Here is a 14,576-nt window from a genome sequence, read left to right as displayed (position 1 = left end):
TATACAGTTTCCCTGCAGATGTTTGTTCAGTCAAACAATTAATTAGATTTTTTTAATCAAAGCTGGCCTAATTTTCTTGCTATGTGTAGCCATAGGCTTGTCAGATTTCAGGTTTGCTGATGCTATCCAGGGAACTGAGAGGGGAGGGGTCAGGAGAACACACTGAGAGAAGAGACATCAATGATTAAATTCCTACAGTAAATGCTGTTCATTTGACTGCTGAAAGTCCCACAAGACTTTAACATTTCAGTTCGGCATGAATTGCGGAAGCTGCTGAGAACACAAGAAAGGCAGTTAGTCAATTAAAGCCTACATCATCACACAGTTCATTAATTACTTATGAGGCACTCTAATAGAGAAAGCCAACTATGTTTTGGTAAATGTTTACAACTGTCTTAAAATCATTCTCCTTTTGTGAATATAATTTGACAGTCAGGGTGTGAGGTTGAGGGAGCATCGCTCTGGCTCAGTTCTGACACTGTTGACTTTGTGTCAGCAAGGAATGGATTCAAGTCGTCCAGGGACTTAAGCACATCTCGTCCTGATAATTCAACACCATAGGGAGGGGGTGCTGCACAGTCAGAGGTGCCTTCTTTGGGATAAGCTGTTCAAACCAAGGCACCGTCTTCATACTCAGGAGAATGTAAAAGATCCTATGACATTATCCAAGAGCTTTCCTGGAGTCTGGACCAACATTTAGCCCTCAGCCAACATCTACAGCGAACAGACTATCTAGTCAGGTATTTTGTTGCTCTTTGTGGGATCTTTCTGTGCACAAATTGGCTGCTGCATTGTCTCAAGTACAACAGTGATGACAATTCACAGGTACTTCATCGGCTGTGGAGCACTTTGGGAGCCTTCTGGGGATTAAAGAGGTGCTATACAAACACAAATAAGACAGTGATGAGGTACTACCCTTGGACGATGTTTCATTAAGTTTTCTTCTGAGGGTCAGTGGTAGTGTTCTCACTGAAAAAATGTTACCATTGCATCTTTTTTTAACCTCTTTATGATTGCAATAGTTTTAGCAGTTACGTGTAATTGACTGTAACACATTTTCAAATATTTCATTATTCTAATTCCAAGGAGAGGCTTAAGTTTACCTCGATTCATCAACTTATAGAGTCATAGAGTAATACAGCACAGAAACAGGCCCTTCAGCCTATCATGTCTGTGCCGGCCATGAAGCACCTAACTATTCTAGTCTCATTTTCCAGCACTTGGCCTGTAGCCTTGTATGCTATGGTGTTTCAAGTGCTCATCTAAATACTTCTTAAAGCGGCACAGCGGCGCAGTGGTTAGCACCGCAGCCTCACAGCTCCAGCGACCCGGGTTCAATTCTGGGTACTGCCTGTGTGAAGTTTAAAAGTTCTCCCTGTGTCTGCGTGGGTTTCCTCCGGGTGCTCCGGTTTCCTCCCACATGCCAAAGACTTGCAGGTTGATAGGTTAATTGGCCATTATAAATTGCCCCTAGTATAGGTAGGTGGTAGGGAAATATAGGGACAGGTGAGGATGTGGTAGGAATATGGAATTAGTGTAGGATTAGTATAAATGGGTGGTTAATGGTCGGCACAGACTCGGTGGGCCGAAGGGCCTGTTTCAGTGCTGTATCTCTAAACTAAACTAAACTAAATGTTGTGAGGGTTCCTGCCTCTACCACATCTTCAGGCAGTGCGTTCCAGAGTCCAACCACCCACAGGGTGAAAATTGTTTTCCTCAAATCCCCTCTAAACCTCCTGCCCTTTACCTTAAATCTATGCCCCCTGATATTGACCCCTCCGCTAAGGGAAAAAGTTTCTTCCTACCTAACCTATCAATGCCTCTCATAATTTTGTATACCTCAATCATGTCCCCCCTCATCCTTCTCTGTTCTAAGGAAAACAACCCTAGCCTTTTCAGTCTCTCTTCATAGCTGAAATGCTCCAACCCAGGCAACATCCTGGTGAATCTCCTCTGCACCCTCTCCAGTGCAATCACATCCTTCCTATAGTGTGGTGCCCAGAACTGTACACGGTACTCCAGCTGTGGCCTAACTAGCATTTTATACAGCTCCATCATAACCTCCCTGCTCTTATATTCTATGCCTCGGCTAATAAAGGCAAGTATCCCATATGCCTTCCTACCCACCTTATCTACCTGTGCTGCTGCCTTCAGTGATCTATGGACAAGTACACCAAAGTCCCTCTGACCTTCTGTACTTCCTAGGGTCCTACCATCCATTGTATATTCCCTTGCCTAGTTCGTCCTCACACTTTTCCAGATTAAATTCCATTTGCCACAGCTCCACCCATCTTACCAGCCCATCTATACCATCCTGTAATCTAAGGCTTTCCTCCTCACTATTTATGACACCACCAATTTTCGTGTCATCTGCAAACTTACTTATCATACCTCCTATATTCACGTCTAAATCATTAATGTACACTACAAACAGCAAGAGTCCCAGCACTGATCCCCTGTGGTACACCACTGGTCACAGGCTTCCACTCGCAAAAACAACCCTCGACCATTACCCTCTGTCACCTGCCACCAAGCCAATTTTGGATCCAATTTGCCAAATTGCCCTGGATCCCATGGGCTCTTACCTTCTTAACCAATCTCCCATGCGGGACCTTATCAAAAAGCCTTACTGAAGTCCATGAAGACTACATCAACTGCTTTACCTTCATGTACACATCTAGTCACCTCCTCGAAAAATTCAATCAAGTTAGTTAGACACGATCTCCCCCTGACAAAGCTGTGCTGACTCTCCCTGATTATTCCCTGCCTCTCCAAGTAGTGATTAATCCTGTCCCTCAGAATTTTTTCCAATAGTTTCCCAACCACTGATGTTAGACTCACCGGCCTGTAATTACCTGATCTATCCCTCCTACCCTTCTTGAATAATGGTACCAAATTCTCTGTCCTCCAGTCCTCTAGCACCTCTCCTGCGGCCAGAGAGGATCTGAAAATTTGTGTCAGATCCCCTGCTATCACGTCCCTTGCCTCACACAACAGCCTGGGATACATCTCAATGGGCCTGGGGATCTTATCCACTTTTAAGCCTGCTAAAGCATCTAATACTTCCTCCCTTTCAATGTTAATATGTTCAAATATATCGCAATCCCCCTCCCTGATCTCTACACCTACATCGTCGTTCTCCACAGTGAAAACAGATGAAAAGTAATCATTTAAAACCTCACCTATGTCCTCCGGCTCCACACACAGATTGCCCCTTTGGTCCCTAATGGGCCCTACTCTTTCCCTGGTTATCCTTTTGCCCTTAATATACTTATAAAACGCATTAGGATTTTCCTTTATATTGACTGCCAATGTTTTTTCATGGCCCTTTGGCCCATCGTGTCTGTGCCGGCCATCAAGCACCTAACTATTCTCGTCCCATTTTCATCCAGGGTTCCCTGGATTTGATGGTCCTATCCTTGACCTTAATGGGAACATGTTGGCCCTGAACTCTCACTATTTCCTCTTTGAATGCCTCCCACTGGCCTGATGTAGACTTTCCTACAAGTAGGTGCTCCCAGTCCACTTTGGCCAGATCCTGTTTTATCAAATTGAAATTGGCCTTCCCCCAATTCAGTACCTTTACTTCTGGCCCTTCTTTGTCCTTTTCCATAACTACCTTAAATCTTACAGAGTTATGGTCACTATCCCCAAAATGCGCCCCCACTGACACTTCTACTACTTGTCCAGCTTCATTCCCTAAGATTAGGTCAAGTACTGCCCCTTCTCTTGTCGGACTTTCTATGTACTGGCTCAAAAAGCTCTTCTGTCTGCATTTTAAGAATTCCTCCCCCTTTAAGCCTTTTGCACTAAGACTATCCCAGTTGATATTAGGTAAGTTGAAATTCCCTACTATTATTACCCTATTATTTTTACCCCTCTCTGAGATTTGCCTACATACCTGTTCCTCTATCTCTCCCTGACTGGTTGGAGGCCTGTAGTACATGCCCAGCCAAGTGATTGCCCCCCTATTGTTCTTAAGTTCTACTCATGTGGCCTCATTTGAGGAACCTTCTAAGATATCATCCCTCCTTACTGCAGTAATTGACTCCTTGATCAACAGTGCAATACCACCTCCTCTTTTATCCCCTCCCCTATCACGCCTGAAGATTCTATACCCTGGAATATTGAGTTGCCAGTCCTGCCCCTCCCTCAGCCACGTCTCTGTGATAGCAATAATATCATAGTCCCATGTGCTAATCTTTCTTTTTCTTTCTTTCTTTTGGGCCTCCTTATCTCGAGAGACAATGGATACGCGCCTGGAGGTGGTCAGTGGTTTGTGAAGCAGCGCCTGGAGTGGCTATAAAGGCCAATTCTGGAGTGACAGGCTCTTCCACAGGTGCTGCAGAGAAATTTGTTTGTTGGGGCTGTTGCACAGTTGGCTCTCCCCTTGCGCCTCTGTCTTTTTTCCTGCCAACTACTAAGTCTCTTCGACTCGCCACAATTTAGCCCTGTCTTTATGGCTGCCCGCCAGCTCTGGCGAATGCTGGCCTCAATTCATCAATGCCCTCAATTCATCTGCCTTATTAGTAAGACTCCTTACATTAAAGTATATGTTGTATGTGGGTCGTGGCCTATGGTGCCATGAATGTAACAATCATCCACAATCATTGGCTGCAGAAAGAGTTCTTATTTCGTGGTGCCACCAAGGAAGCAAATGGACCATTATAGAAAAAGGACAAATAGCATATGATCTGTTCTGTAGTCATGAACGCAAGCAACCCACATTGTTGGCTTTGTTGTCACTAGCCAAGATTGCTGATGATAATATAGATCAGATAAATAGGAGTTGTACATCAACAACATATAATATGATTTATTATATTAATTATAATAATATTATACTTTCCAAACCCACGACCTCTACCACCTCGATGGACAAGGGCAGCAGACACATGGGAATACCACCACCTGCAAGTTCCCCTCCAAGTCACCCACCATCCTGATTCGGAGCTATATTGCTGTTCCTTCACTGTCGCTGGGTCAAAATCCTGGAACTCCTGTCCTAACAGCACTATGGGTGTACCTACACCACATGGACTGCAGCAGTCCACGAAGGCGGCTCACCTTCACCACCTTCTCAAGGGAAATTAGGCATGTGCAACAAATTCTGGCCTTGCCAGTGATGCTCACATCCCAAGAATGAATAAATAAAATGTGAACTTCTTATCTCCAGGATTGGTACGTTCCCTGTACTGGTTTTCATTCCTTTTAAAGTGTCTGGTGGGATGACCAATAAGAAGGTTTCCGTTTCACTCAGCATTAAATTATTTTTTGCCTGTATATATTCTGTATTTTCTTTCCTTGAAAGATTATTGAATTTTTTTTGTTGGGTAAGGTTATCAAGGCATATGGAGCCAAGGGAGGCAAATGGAGTTCAGCTACAGTGTAGCCATGAATGGTGGAACAGGTTCGAATGGCTAATGGCCTACTTATGTTCCCAATGTTTCCAATACGGTGGGCAAAGAATTCCTGGTGAAGCTTGGTTTGTTCTGTATTCAGGGCCTACAGAAACAATCTCTTTATAGTATTAATATTATTCTGACTTGTTTATTATCAGAACAACCATCTGCTTTCAACAACTGAATTCTATTTAATGATTATTATACATTTGATTATCTAAAACTGCTTTTTATTATTCTATTAAAAAAATATATATGACATGATGTACCTTCAAATTTCATAATGCCAAGGTACACTGACCAGTAAAGTAAAATGATTAATAATGGATGAAAAATGTAAACTGACTCTAGGTATAATTAAAAATGTAATCAATACATTCAGCTGTCTGTTGCAACTCAGATAGCAGGGGTATTGTCACAAACCATTTAATCCAGGGATGTTTAACAAGATTGCTTAAACTCCTTTTCTAATTAACTCTAAATATATCACAGCTTTGTGACCACCCATTCACTCAAAGAGAGAGCCCAGCAGTGAGAGGCAGGCACTGAAATACTTCTTCTACAAAGTAACTCAATGGATGTAATACCATTTAGTTCAACTACACCATTTGATTTTGTTGCCAAGAGTCAAGAATATCAAAGGCAGGAGTGAATGAAAGACTAATGCAACAACACTGAGCAATAACCACATGAAAGCAAACAATCTAAACTATAGTGAAGTGGTAGTTTCAATTTCTACCCTGTCCATTCACTTGGTGCCAAAGACCCAAAGTCCAGCCACACATGCTACTGCACAGCATAATATTTTTAATGGAACTTAAAATATCATGCCTTGAAGAGTATTAGGAATGGTTTAGCACAGCTCTTTGTGAACCAGGGTGAGGGCTATCTTTAGTTGGGAATGTAGCAATTTGACCAATTGTGGCACCCAATCTTATTCCTAGGTCAGATACAGCATGATCAAGATGCAGAGTGAAGCTTCCTCTACCCGGCCTTTTAGCTGCATAAAGGGTACCCCTTACTGAATAAGTGTAAATTTTTGCAGCTCCATGTCAGCCACCCTTGTGCTGTGATAGTGAAAGGTTTTGTCAATAAATGGGCACTTATGTTTTCACTTGGAGCTGAGCTGAGTTCACTCAAATGTGGACCACTGGGATCCTTAGAGCTTGCAGAGAGATTAAAGACTGTCATCCTGTCAGTCTGGGTTGGGTTCAAACCCAGGTCTTTAGATGAAAGGCAATGGTTTCAAGGGGCTTTCATTTTGATATTTTTAAACAACTGTATTACATTTTTGTGATTCATGCACAATTTCAATGTATTTGTAGATATCACTTTTTAATTTAATTTGACTTGAGAAGAAAATATTTCTTTGTGACTTTATTCCATGCTATTGGCTCAGACATTCTCATAAAGCTTAAATCTCTTGTGAGAGTGTCAACTGAATGTGGCTTCCGATTTCCAGGCCTACGATCAAGTTATTATGGTCCCATTTTCGTGTTGGCCTTTGTAAAGTCTTACTCTCCTGATGTTACCCTATGCTCTCACTCGCTTTAAATCAAACACACTTTGATTTAAAAAATGGCTTCTGTCTTGTGCATTTTTGTTTCAAGTAGAAGTTATAAGTTTTATTTTGTTTTTGGACATTGATACTGTACAGTATTGGACACTTGAATTTCGGTATGATATACCAGTGCAAAACTTTATTATATTATATAATTATGACATAATATAAGCAGCTATAGTCAACAAATGAGGTGCGAGAAAATATCAAATTTAAAGAAAAGGCTTATGCAAATGCAAGTGAAAGTGGAAATCCAGCAGATGGGAGACCACTGTAGATCAACGGGTAAAGATGGATGTGTCCATCAAATATTAACGCAACTCTATGTATTGTCCTGATGGCTCAAAAAGTTGATACAGACCAGTTTTCAGTTCGGATTCCTGGTCAGTGCTGAGTGAACTGATCTCAGTTAGATTAATGTTTCACATGGATTTATAATTGGCCTCACTATCTTTGTTGGAGGGAAGGAAAAATAGGCCAGGCCTCTCACTCGTTGTAATGATAAGCTACTCTGCTGGAAGTGCATGTCTGTGGTGGATGTCAGGTAGGTGTGATGTCCCTCCTCCTCCTAATGGTCTAAGAGCTTGTTGACACTCCCTGTCAAAGCTCTTGCGTGGCTACCTATATGTATGGAAATTGATGAGCGAAGAAGCACATGCAGCCCGTCACTTCTGAAAATGCCCCACGTCCTCCATGGGGGAGTACGTATGGTTTCTCACTTCTATATTGTATAAGTTACCCTGCTAAACAGCCAGGGTTCCAAACTCAATGAGGACTTTGAATTGTAACTAATATTTTAACCTGCCAGACTGAAGTGTGGAAGAAAATAAGTTAAACATATTCCAGGCCAGAACTTCCTAAAATGATGCACCATCAAAATACAGTAATGTGTCTGACTGAGAAATTTGGAGGGGTCAGCAAATTAAGCACATTTCATCCTTTTTCCACCCTGCAACTCATTTTAATCTTCACACATTGCTTGGTTTCTAACAGGCATAAGTTAAAAGGACTGTACTGTATCTGCAATATACTCCAAAATTCTTTCCCGCTGATGTGGAACTGCCTGACTAATATTAAATAGGTTCGAGGAGAGTGGAGCTGCAAATCTCAAACTGTACATTGCAAAGATGAGCATTTTATTCTTGCAATTTCTAAAGCCCTTCAATCATAATCATGTTATTGGTAAATCTGTTCATGGCTAGAGTGCACCAGTGTTCCTCTGCTACCATTGCACAAAAAGAAGTGGGATGTGTTTACACCATGCCTTAACATCTAGAATATATGGAAGTCATATTTGTTTTGTATACAGCCTTTAAGCTGTGACAATATTCTTTAATAACTGATTGTTTTGCAATATAAGCACATGTAATTGGAAGAAACCCATAATAATATCAATGTAATGTATTTTATTGATTGATTATATGCTTACATAATGTAGAATCTTATATCACCAGCATATCAGTCACACCTCAGACATTGGTGGTGGAATTTCCTGTGTATTTGCACCCAGAAACACAATCGTGGCATGAAGCAAATAACTGCATAAAAGATTGAGCAAACCTGGGCACAAGTGGGTTGCATAAATAATTACGCTATGCCTGAATTTCCGAGATTTTTTATGCCTGTCTTACAATGCATCCCTGCTTTGCCCACCGGCTAAAGAAACATAATGCGAAGTTTTGGTCCAAAATGAAGTGCTGAAGTTTAGATGCAGAAAAGTAATTTTTCTGATGTTTTATTGTGAATTCTTCCAGCAGTTTAAAAAAAAAAGTTTTAGTTTTTCCGCATTGAGAACTGCTCGGTAAATTTTGTTTCTTTGAATATATGTTTATGGCGCCAGTATTAGTGATATTAAAAATTGAAAAGCTTCCACAATTGAATGCTCTTAAGCATGCAGGATTAGAGTTTCTGTTTTGGGCGCCATTGGCGATTCTGCTGCACATTGCACCCAAAATTGTGCCCGTTTTGAAACTTCTTCTTTTCCCTGAGTTTCCACTCAAACTCATTTGCATATCGCCAAATGCAAAATCTGCCGTAAGCCAGTGCAATTGAGCAGTGTTTTAAAACATATTTCTTTTAAAAAAAAATTTAAAAATATTCATTGACATATATAAGTGTCGCTAACTTGGTAACGTTTGCTTAATACAGCTGAGAATGGGCTTATCAAAAAAAAGAAGCATTTTAAAGCAGTGTCAGTCCCCTACCTGTGAGTAACCGGATTTTGAAAGACTTTTAAAAATGTGCAAAACTATTTTCGAGTTAGATTGAGATACAGTAGTCAGTTCCTTAGTAAATTATAAAAAAAAATCTTTCAAAACATTCCTGTTCATGTCCTTGTGTCCAAAAGATCCAACTTAATTTTTGGAGCTTTCTCCAAGACTTGCAAATGAGTACCAATAGTGAAAACTTCCAATGGTGTGTAGCTCACCATGGGGTCATGGCCAACGTTGTGAACAGAGTCGCATTTCAACTGTTTGGAGACTCTAGGACTAGGGGACATAGGCTAAAACTTAGAGCCAGGCCTTTCAGGAGTGAAGTCAAGAAACATTTCTACACATAAAGGGTGGTAGAAGTTTGGAGCTCCCTTCTGCAAACAGCAGTTGATGCTAAGTCAATTGTTAATTTTAAAACTGAAATTGATAGATTTCTGTTAACTAAATGTATGAAGAGGTATGGGACAGAAATGCGTATATGGAGTTAGGTCACAGGTCAATCATGTGATCTCATTGAATGGTGGAACAGGCTTGACGGTTAAATGGCCCACTCTTGTTCCTACTCTGCCACTGAAAATTTACAATTAATTGTCAGTATTTTTATTTTTAATTACCAAATATTCAGTGTAAACAGAGTAAACATAGGGGGGAATTTTACCCTCTTCCTCGCGGCAGGTTTGGAGGTGGGGAGAGAATAAAATCGGATGGGATGGTGGCGTTGGGGGAGGGGTTCCTGCCACCTTCCTGCCTCCACCAAAATTTAGTCCAGGGTGAGACCCCACCCAGTACTATGTGCAAAGGAGTATAGAAATAGGAGGATAGAACAGATGAATGCATGGCTGGAAAGATGGTGCAGGAGGGAGGGCTTTAGATTCCTGGTATACTGGGACCAGTTGTGGAGAAGCTGGGACCTGCACAAGCTGGATGCGTTGCACTGAACAGAGCTGGGACAAATTTCCTTGCAAGGCGATATACTTGCGCTACTGGGGAGGGTTTAAACTAACTTGGCAGGCACGTGAGAACCAGGAGATAATACAAGAGAGGAACACCAAGGTGCACAGAGACAAATTACACTCAAGTAGGAAATATTAAGTTATTAGGTAGGGTCAGAGTAAGTGGGAAAGTAATAAAGTCTAAATTAGGGTTACTATGCATATATGTGAATGTGTTGAGTATGGTAAATAAAGTTGATGAGCTGCAGGCAAGGATAGCCACGTGGAAGTATGATGTTATGGCGATAACGGAGACTTGGCTCAAAGAAGGCTAGGACTTGGTACTAAATATTCCTGCATACAGATGTTTAGGAAAGATTAGGAAGGAAAGAAAAGGGGAGAGGTGTCAGTTAGATTAAGGAGAATATTGCAGTGCTGGAGAAGGAGGTTATCCCAGAGAGGTCAAGGACAGAATCCATTTGGCTGGAGCTGAGGAACAATAAAGGTGCAATTACACTGCCTTTAAAGAAGAGATAGTTCGGGCATATTCCCATGAAGGGGAAATGTAGGGCAAACAAATCCAGAGTTCCCTGGATGACAAAATAGATAGAGATTAAGATGAAGAAGAAAAAGTGTGCTTATGACAGATGTCAGGTGGATAACACAACTGAGAACCAGGTGGAATATGGAAGGTTCAGAGGGGAAGTGTAAAAGCAAATATAAGAAGCAAAGAGAGAGTATGAAAAGATACTGGCAGCTAATATAAAAGGGAATCCAAAAGTCTTCTATGGCATCTTAATAGTAAAAAGGTGGTGAAAGGAGGGGTGGGGCTGATTAGGGACCGGAAAGGAGATTTACACATGAAGGCAGGGGGCATGGCTGTGGTATTAAATGAATGCTTTGCATCTGTCTTTACCAAAGAAGATGATGTTGTGCAGGTCGTGGTGATAGAGGAGGTAATTCAGACACTTGAAGAGTTTAAAATTGATAAGGAGGAAGTATTGGATAGGCTATGTGTACTTAAAGTTGATAAGGCACCAGGACCAGATGAGATGCATCCAAGGATACTGAGGAATGTGAGAGTGGGAATTGCGGAGGCACTGGCCATAATATTCTCGCCTTCCTTAGATTCAGGGGTGATTTCAGAGGACTGGAAAATAGCAAATGTTATACCCTTGTTCAAAAAAGGTTGGAAGGATAAGCCCAACAACTACAGGCCAGTCAGTTTAACCTCAGTGATGGGGAAGCTTCCAGAAACAATAATTAGGTACAAAATGAATAATCACTTGGGCACATGTGGGTTAATTAGGGAAAGCCAGCACGGATTTGTGAAGGGTATATTGTGTTTAACTAACTTGCTAGAGTTTTTTGATGAGGTAACAGAGAAGGTTGATCAGGGCAATGCTGTTGATATGGTGTACATGGACTTCCAAAAAGCATTTGATAAAGTGTCACACCACAGACTTGTGAGCAGTTATAGCTCATGAAATAAAAGTGACAGTAACAACATGGATACAAAATAAGCTGAGTGATAGGAAATAGGCAGTAGTGGTTAATGGATGTTTTTTGTACCGGAGGACGTTATGTAGTGGAGTTCCTCAAGGGTCGGTGTTAGGACCCTTGCTGGTCTTGATATATATTAATGAACTTGGTGTACAGGACACTATTTCAAAATTTGCAGATGATACAAAACTTGGAAGTATTGGTAAGTGCCTCTGATGTGCCAGAGCTCATGTGTGATTGGGCACCAGGCACAGAGCCCTAACAGAAAGGAGGTGACAGACTGAATGCTTTCAGGTAAGTTTTTATTGCTTTCACTCTGAGAGGCAAGCATGGTGGCTGGAAGTGAGTAAGTATGAGACTGTCTCTTGCCTCCTGGCCCTCTCTCCAGAAGTGATGCTGCATTATGTCATGGGGTCCACAAAGACAGGATATATGAGATCTATGCCAGGTGATCAGTTGGCCTCCAAAGTGCTGTCTTACAGAGGCCACGTTGCCCTGGAATCTTTACCTTTGCTGCTGCTCTTGGCCTATGCACTGATAGTGCCCACCCTTAATGACCGCCAACCCTCTCACCCATCTGTATGGACACCCAACCCTTTCACCCAACTATATGGACACCCGTGCTGGCCACCTGAGACCAGGTTCACAGAACTGCAGGCCAATAGCCTCTGCTCACCCTTCTTCCCCTATCCAAACCTGTTCATGGCTGCCTTCCCGTTGTGGCACTGAGGCCTCACCTCAGTACTGCCAGTTTTCAATAGCCAAGGTTCTGAAGGCCTGTGAGGGATGCCCGTCGTCAACTTAATTCCAATCCCCACCCCCCCACCGATGAATCATAATCAATTGCATTCAAATGTATTTAACCTAGCTGTTCAGCAATTCACATTGCACTCCCGTGGTGGTGAGGCCGCCTTTGTGCTTTCCCATTGCTGACTTAAGTCCGGAACCGATGTCACGACGTCAGATTTCTGGGCAGACACATCCATCGCTTTTTTTTTTAATTTCCAAAATATACTTTATTCATAAAAATCTGTAAAAATTACATTGCAAAACAGTTTCCAAACAGCACCAAAAAATACAAACATTGCAAGGGAGATCAGTTTCCTTCAATACTGTCATGAGTTTCTTCCCAACCCTTCCGTTTCACAATTGTCATGTCAATTCCAGTTTTACATTTACAGCAATTGAGAATATTAACGATACAGTTCGAGGGGTTTCCCATGGATCCAGCCCCTCAGTCCAGCTTGGTGGGGGAACCTTACACTGTGGTCTTTCCCCATTGAGCCTTTGCTGCGGCTGCCCCAAGCTTTAGTGCGTCCCTCATAACGTAGTCCTGGACCTTGGAATGTGCCAGTCTGCAACATTCGGTGGTGGACAACTCTTTGCGCTGGAAGACCAGCACGTTTCGGGCAGACCAAAGGGCGTCTTTCACCGAATTGATAGTCCTCCAGCAGCAGTTGATGTTTGTCTCGGTGTGCGTCCCTGGGAACAGCCCGTAGAGCACAGACTCCTGTGTTACAGAGCTGCTTGGGATGAACCTTGACAAAAACCACTGCATCTCTTTCCACACCTGCTTTGCAAAGGCACATTCCAGGAGGAGGTGGGCGACCGTCTCTTCCCCACCACAGCCAACGCGGGGGCATTGTGCGGAGGGGGCGAGACTTCGGGTGTGCATGAAGGATCTGACGGGGAGGGCCCTTCTCACCACACATCCATCGCTATTCTCTGCCACTACACACACCCGCCCCCCCAAGTTCTGCTCCAAACAGCCTCATTAATTCCGCCCTTAGTTTCACGAACCACATTACAATAAGTTTAGGATGTTTGTCAAATGTTTAATTTTGCACTGATCGGCTGCTCGTGCATTACAAACCGTAAAGGGATTTCTACACTAACATGATTGCATCTGCATCCAATAGGAAAATTTTAATTAATTTCATTGATATGAAAATTAGATTCACTCATTTATAAAGCTTAAACTGTGCTTTGTTATTATTGAATATAACCTCTGGAGTCTATCAAGAGCATATTAACCTTTAAAATGTCTATCTTTTGGCAAATATTAATAGTCACTGTGGTGGTAGCTGCATATTAGATTCATTATGCACCAATATTTACAAACGAATATTGTGCTGACTGCTTTATCTGGGTAATACTGATCTCTTTATTCCATTAGTAATTTAACATACAGAGGAACAGATACTGTAGCCATTACAAGGCTCCAGTTAAATTGTAGGGTTCTTGAAAAGTGCAGTACACACTGTCTATGGCTGCCAGCAGAACTCCTTTCTGGAGCTTGATCCTAACTTAATGGCATATTGTTTTATTTGTCACTTAGGAACAGCCATATGTAATAATTACTTCTACTGAGTCTGAGGGTTCTGGAGTGAATATCATTGACAGCTGGAAGTAATGAAGCAAGGCACCTCTTGGTAATATAGGATCCCAAGCCATTAAAAGCAATGGACTGGATGAAAATGACACTTCATATCGATTCTGCTGGGAAAATTGTAACTGCACTTAGCTATGAATGGCCACAGTTCATACAGATTTTTAGCGTGTTTAATACTTGCTGATTGTATAATTTGATAGTGTTCTCTTAAAGGAAATGTATAGTTATTAACAGAAATGATAATGTTCTGATAAATTATTTGCCACAAGGCAAGCAAAGTTCTACATGAATATATTAAAATCATGATGCGTAATATTAAAAAAATCACTGTATATGCCGAGACACCTGAGTTCAGATTTTCCTATTGTTATGGTACGACCGCTCAAGACAAAGCCCCCAATCAATATATATAATTCTGTCTGTGGTGGGAGCAACGCACTGTCAATTCAGTCCCATCGCTCCACTGGTTGCATTATACACATCTTTTAGCTTTCCAAATCAAAGAAAGCAGCAGCTGAATTGAAATAATCTAGTAACCCCCGAATTAGGTGAACCAAACTAGGTATCTTTAGT

Source organism: Heterodontus francisci, chromosome 13 (assembly GCF_036365525.1).
Source record: "Heterodontus francisci isolate sHetFra1 chromosome 13, sHetFra1.hap1, whole genome shotgun sequence".
NCBI classification, from domain to species: domain Eukaryota; kingdom Metazoa; phylum Chordata; class Chondrichthyes; order Heterodontiformes; family Heterodontidae; genus Heterodontus; species Heterodontus francisci.
Note: the sequence above shows the minus strand (reverse complement) of the source record.